Source organism: Cyanistes caeruleus, chromosome 1 (genome assembly GCF_971803275.1).
Source record: "Cyanistes caeruleus chromosome 1, bCyaCae1.hap1.1, whole genome shotgun sequence".
Classification (NCBI taxonomy): domain Eukaryota; kingdom Metazoa; phylum Chordata; class Aves; order Passeriformes; family Paridae; genus Cyanistes; species Cyanistes caeruleus.
In genome coordinates, this window is record NC_141701.1 from 84,818,125 (window position 1) to 84,825,119 (window position 6,995).

Consider the following 6,995-nt stretch of genomic DNA (forward strand, 5'->3'; position numbering starts at 1 on the left):
AAAAGGTTTTATATGTGTGTGTGTGTGTTTGCGTGTGTGTTTGCGTGTGTGTGGTGGCTGAGTTTCCCTGTGATCCAGATCTTTTCAAGTTTACTCGACACAAAAACTCCATTATCAGTTCACATCTACTATAGTAATTTCATTCCTACTATTCTTAATAATTCCATGCTTTTTCTGGGAAATACCTCTGAAACGGTAGTTCTCACTGAGACAAACATGAACCCATTCCTTGATGGGAGATATGGGCAAGAGAGATGAGCATTTTTTAAAAGCAGGTTTGAAGGCATTCCATATTTCCTTTCCCATTTGATAGATGTCCATGTGGATACTAAAAGCATCATAACCTCCTTGGGCTGTTGCTCCAAGAAGTCAGAGTATGGCTGGCGCAGAGTGTGCACGGGGGAGCCCGGTACCTAAAAGCTGCCCTAAAAGCCAGGCTTTCCAACCCACAGACAAGGATTAAAGACCCCAACAGACAGGCAGGAGAGGAAAGTGTGCCATCTGAATGTTGCCCTGCTGGGTTTTTTATGCCTAGCCCTGAACTTCCTACCTCATTGGGTTGCTGGGTGTTTTTTTGGCAGGGCTCTCTCGCGACTTTAACATTCTTGTAATATGGTTTTTGTTGTGTGAATACTGCCACGCTGTCAGCCCGACACAGAAACGCCATAAATCTGGTGGTCTCGTGCCTGTCCCCCGTGTGCTGCAGCCCACCTCGTAAAACTGCTGCTTAATGAAGTACAGCTCAGTACAATTGGCAGCCCCTGCTCAGCGGCGAAGGCTGAGCACATAAACACACGCCTGCCACGCTTGTGCCGGGAGGTGCGGGCAGGGACCTTCCGCTGCTCAAGTGGGGAGAAATTTCTAAGCAGAGGGGACTGAGAAATCTCTTTAAAACTGTAGAAAAATGTTTTATAAATTGTTAAAAACCTACTCCTCTAATCACACGCCAGCGTTTCTGGGCCTTCTGGGGAGAGGACACCTTTCTTTGAATAAAGGACTGCGCATACTCAGAAATGTTTCGGAGTAAATTACAATGGGTTTGGGAAATGAAAATGAAAGAACGTTAATAAATTGCTAGTATGAAAAGAAAACAATACCTTAAGGTTACCCGGAGGCCTTGCTTCCATCTATCTCACTCACAATAAGTAAGAGATCATTAAAATTTATATTTTAATTTACTGCAGAGCCAATATCTGAAGGAACTTTACAAGCATTAATGTATTGTGTCTCCTACTGCTCTTAATTCTTTCTTTTCTAAGTATCCAAACAGAGTGTTGGAGAAGGTAAATGTTTGTAAGTTTTACACCGCAAATCATGGGTAGAGCTTCAGTCTCTTGATTCCTGCTGATGCTCTAAACCAATAAAAGGCCTTCATTGTAGACCTACAAATTGTGAATATTTTAATTAGGGCATTCACCCTCACATCCCTTCACAGTATTTTGCTTTCCATCTCAGCAGCAAGGCCATCACTGTGATGCCAATACTTCCACATACATCAACTTCTAATAAATCTCTGCAGTTTCTTGTCTGCAAGGGAGAAGTTACAATTGCTCCTCCTGTGAGGTACTCTGAGTCTGTTCACGCCCCATTTAGGGGAGGTAGGCAGTATCCATGCAAGCTGAGGGGACCTTGGGTTGGAGTTGGCAAAACCTGGCTGGCTTGAAGGAGAGATGGAGAAGGTGCAGGTCTTTGCAAGGGGCCCTGCTGACTGGTTTTGAGAACTGTAAAGCATAGGGAGCCAAGCTTATTCTGGATATTCAGAAATTCTGCATTTGGATGCCAAATTTAGACCTATGTCTTTTCTCTGAGCACAACCATTATTTGCATAAAAAAATTGCTGCTATTAAAATACGAAGATCTGAATAGTTGTGAAATTTACTTTCTCTTTGCCTTTTAGTGATCTATAATCAATGAATAACTGCTGACATGTGATTCTTACCATGAGCTTTTCTTCCCACCCTGATGTCAATAACTCAAGCCATGAGCACTCTCCCATGCCCAGCCTTGGAGGCTCTCAGCCGTAGTCACTGAAGAAAACCAAGAGCAAACAGCAAGGAAGGGCTGGCTGGTGTCATCAGGCTGGAGAAGGCATTGGTTGAACCACCAGGTCCTGGAGATGCAGCGGTGGAGGCAACATAGGAATTGTGGTCCTGCTGTTATCTCAGCTTCTGTTTCAGAGTCTTTTTCATTCTTCATATGAAATTCCTTCAGCATCAATGAAGACTTTGCTGTAACAGTAACAACAGAGTAGTTCCCAAAGCCACTGGCATGGGAATTCTACTTAGTTACAGCTTTATTCTTTGTGAGGTCTCCAAGGAAGACAATTGTTTTCTTCTGTCTGATGTTGGAGGTGGAGATCTAGGGACAGGCTGTCGATTTCCTTCACCTTCTGGTCTTGGTGGTAAGGAAAAGATCAAGGCCACTGTTTTCCTCTTGCTCTAGTTTCAATGCAAATGCATTCAGAATTTACTGAGCAAACAAAAACTTTAGTTTCCAGTGCTTGTTCAAACAGATGCTTTTCAGACCAGCCCACACCAGTGGAAGTAAAAAATACCTGTTATGAGTACAGCTGTACACATCCGTAAAACCAAAGGAAAAAGAAGAAGCTGTTTAGTTGACTGAATATGTTTTTGCACATTAAAGCTATTGCAATTTCCTTGTTACAGAGACAGAGTAAAACTACAACGGGAAGAAAAACTCAAGGCCAGTGAGGTATTTACCATAAGGACTCCACAACACGTCAGGCAATTGCTTGGAGCAATTCACATTCCCCCTGTGCTGCACTGTGATTAATGCAAAGGCCTCAGAGAGGAAAACACTTTGTTTCGGATCTTGCAGGACTGGAGAGGGATGAGGAACAAGTAGCACATCCACCAGCCCAAAAATGGTAAACCAACACTGGAACTTGTTATTTCTGTAAAACAATGCTTGCTGATCCTGTGTGACAGAGATGAAAAATCAGATTAAGATGATTGAGAATAGTCAGGCAGCATTGTAATGTGTGCACATGGTTTAGTGCAAAAATTGTGAGGAAAATACGGTAGCTAGGATTTGTTTTGCCTTTTCATTAGAAAGGAAAAATGTAACCAAAAGGTGGTTTTCTTATGTTGTCCTGTTGGTATGAACACACAGGAAGTGACCCAGATGATGAGGCCAGAGGCAAGGATAAAAACTGGGGTGAAGGTACTGTGAAGGCCTTCCCTGGGATAATGGCTGCTGTGACATTGTGTTTTGCCACTGAACATGTGTCCTTCTCAGCTATATCCCAAGCACTGTGTTGTTGATGAGCTGCCAGCACCACACACAAGCCAAAAGCTGCAGTGCAGGCACAGGTGTGACGCTGCAAGGGCACTATCAGTCACCAGCACTGATATCTGACCATGCAGGAGGAGGTGTGGAGCCTGGAAGGGATTCACAGGGAACCTGCCCAACCATGCTGGGATCAGAGCCGGTCACACCATGAAGTGCCTGTGCTATCTGCCATGGACAGTGGCTTAATTGTGTCTGGATTTTAGTGTCCAGGCACTGACATTCACTGGAAACTATCCTAAATGTGAACCGTTCCCTTGAACTTTCTCCTGGCCTTAGGTTTCTACTGCACCAGATATACCATTTCTACCTCAAAAATGCCTAGCAGATGCTTCATTAGTGGCCTGGATGACAGAATTATCATCATAATTTCATCAATTTTCTTTCCCTACAGTATCAAGCCCCATCATGGGATGAATTCTGCCAGTGTAAAGACAGGCAGCATCCTTGCCTCACAATCCGGTTACGAAAACAGAGTATCAAATCATCTGGGCCCAGCATGGCCTGTCAGTCTTCACTCTGGCTGCGTTCCCAGTGGATGCCTGCCCTTTGTTCACTGCTCCCACGCTCCTGTCAGAGTGGGCGGGTAAATGACTCAGATAAAATTTGACAGACTGGTAGAAACCTGGTGTAGGGGTAATTCAAGACAGGGACTTTGGGGAGTCTCTTCTGCTGTGGAACATCCGCAGATGTGGCAGACAGCTCTGTGAGAATGCTCTTTCGCCAGCTTGCTAATACTCTGGCTGGAATTCAGTATTCACTGACCTCACATTTTGTTACTTGAGATTAATCTTGACTTCAGAAAAAGTTATTGAAAAAGAAAAGGTAGCTCTTCTTTCTAATGCTGGATAGCAAAAAAAATATTCAACCACAGGGACCAGATCTTCCACTGACAAAAGTCAACATGAGGCCATTGTCCCAATTTATTGTTATGGTCTGAATATATCTGGGATGTGGAAGAATTTTTTTGTGTTATATGGAAAAAGTTGCAGTCAGTGGCAGAAGTCCTGTTTAAAAAAAAAAAAAGGCACAACAAAAGAACCCAAAACACATGTTCCAATTTACAGGTCAGTTGATATCCTCCCCTGAGGCTACCTTAATTTCTAGTTTGGGAATGTCAATAAATCAATGCCACAAGCCATCAGTGAGGCAGTATCCAGCAGAGCAGCTGCCATGTAAATACCATGCTCACAATCCAAAAATTTGGAGCCAAAAATCTCTCAGTACATTTTCTTACTTCATTAGTTTCTGCTTTACATAAAAATAGCTGTCCTTTTTGCAATGAATAATTGTGTCTGTCTTAAGATAGATACGTCTACGTGATATGTTTGTTAAGCAAAGCAGATGAGATATGATCCTGTATGGAACCTGTAATGTAATTATATGTTGTTTTTTTTTTCCTTGTTAATATATGTTTCATTCTTAAAGCACAGATTTTGTGCTTGTTATGTGTAGCTGCAGAGGCAGTAGATAAAGCAGCATCATTACACCACAAAAAAATAGCGATGATTTTATGCGTATCCCTCACAGGACAATACTCTGCTGTGATTAATAGAGGGCTGTAAAACAAATAAGGCTCTCTTGAGAGTAGACTTTCTGCATTTTTCTGTGTGCATTTTTCACTCTATGCAGACTGGCTATAAAATGCTCTCTTACTGGATCCTTAAGGTTTCATTTTCCTCTAATTTGTGCTGAATGCACATGAGCAGGTGAATACAAATTGCTACCATGACTGGACCCCTGCCATCCACTGCATCTGCAGAGAGGCAAATGTCTGCATGACCTGCAAGGCCTGGTTTGTGTAGGCAGGGGGGACCTGGGCAACAGAGGTCCTCCAGTGCACCCCAAATCTTCTTGTCCCAAGAAGATAAAAACATCACAAAGACGGAGAGTTGGTTCACAGGGGAACATCAGATGTTCTTCAGACTTCAAAGGCTAACAGAGTGCCCTCTCAGATCTCAAAAAAGATCTGTTACTTTTGAAAACTGAAATGTCCAGCTTCAAAAAGGTATTTTGGGGCACTGCCTGCATGGTATCTGTCATGCTGGATACTTCCTGTGGTGATTGTAAACTAAACAAGTAGTTCCTGGTGCAGAGGAACCAGCACAACCTGGTTTCCTGCTAACCTGTCTCACAAGGTCTCTTCCCCTCTGGATTCTGTCTCACAAAAAGCATAAGATAAAGCTTTTCCCTTAGGGGAGACATAAAGAACAATAAACACCTTTCTCCTCTTGCTCACCAAGGTACAAAAAATCTTGAAGTACTGGAGACTGTGGCTGCCAGTGTCAAATCTGGTCAAGACAACTAATGAGAGTCAGGAGTGGGGAACAGAAACAGACAGACACAGCATGACTGCATAGACCTTGTTTCCTTAGGAAACTGGGCTCAAAACAAAGCACACAAGTCTGCTGTATTTATAGTGAAAGAGGTGGGGGGCTTTCCTTTCCAGAGGAAATGCACTGCATTTCTGGGCCTGATCCTCATTTTACTGGAAGCTACATCAGTTCACGTTCCCTGCAGATCTTGTCCTGCTTTCCGCAACCTGGAAGCCCGTAGAAGATCCGGAAGAAGTTAGCAGTGCCTGCAGAGGTATCAGAAGATACCTCAAGCACTCTAAATGAACATTAATCTATGTATTAATGCTATGTATAAGATAAGTCACTTGATATATAAATGACCATAGAATGGGACCTTAAAGATCATCCCATTCCAACCCCCTTGCCACGTGCAGAGACAACTTCCACTAGACTAGATTGCTCAAAGCCTCCTCCAAACAGGCTTTGTGCATTTCCACAGATGGGTGCATCTACAGATTTTCTGGGCAGCCTGTTCCTGGGGGTGTTTCACCACCCCCACAGTAAAGAATTTTTTCCCGTCATCTATTCTAAGTCCATCCTCTGTCATTTTAGAGCAATTGCCCTTTGTCATGCCACTACATGTTTTTGAAAAACGTCCCTCTCTGGCTCCATTGTTGGCCCCCAAGAGTCAGGCACCTGAGATAAATATCAGCAGAAGAGAAAGGACCATAATGGAGACAAGCTGCCCCTGCTCCATCCCATACTGCAGCTTAGCAGGCACTAACATATTACCCGTTCCAAATTTCCACCTTTTGAGTGGTATGATGGTAGCTGCTTGTAAGAGTCTGGTGTTCCCTTTTGCAGGCAGGAAATGAAGAAAGCAGAGGGAAAGACTGAGGCAAAGTCAGCCCAGACTGGGTAGAGACCAGGCATATTGTTTCTGCTCTCAGAATAGAAGATGCCTCCCAAATGAGAGAAGAACTGTATGAGCTAGAAGAGACAGTATTGTCCAATGAGCTAAAGCACCTGGACGTGTAAGACTTTGTGCTCTACCACAAGCTTGGAAGTCTCTACATGCCTCAGATGCAGCTCAGCCTCTCAGGGAAGCCAAGTGATGTGTAGGTATTGGGATACTGAATACCAAAGACACCTATTAAACCTGGTCCCTGACAATGAAACATTGTTGTTGATTTAAAATTCATTGGACTTTGTATTTCAGGTTCTTGTGTTTAAAATTGGCTGTGCAGTGTTGTACTCTTAATACCCAAACCGGGCTTATGTTACAAGTTAAATGTTATGAAGTATATTTTAAAGACCTGTAAAATACAGTAACTTGTTATATAGCTAAACTTTTATTATTTGGTCTTTCATCGAGAAGTATTTGAAAAT

The 6,995-nt window shown here is 43.1% G+C and overlaps 1 long non-coding RNA gene across 1 annotated transcript; it reads left to right on the forward strand.

Annotated features, from left to right (window-relative positions):
- The first annotated feature begins 2,553 nt into the window (after positions 1–2,553).
- Positions 2,554–6,784, forward strand: LOC111923839 (uncharacterized). Its single transcript, XR_002861327.2, has 3 exons — positions 2,554–2,712; positions 2,839–2,887; positions 6,471–6,784. It is a non-coding gene; the product is annotated as an uncharacterized LOC111923839 (long non-coding RNA).
- The last annotated feature ends 211 nt before the right edge of the window (positions 6,785–6,995 follow it).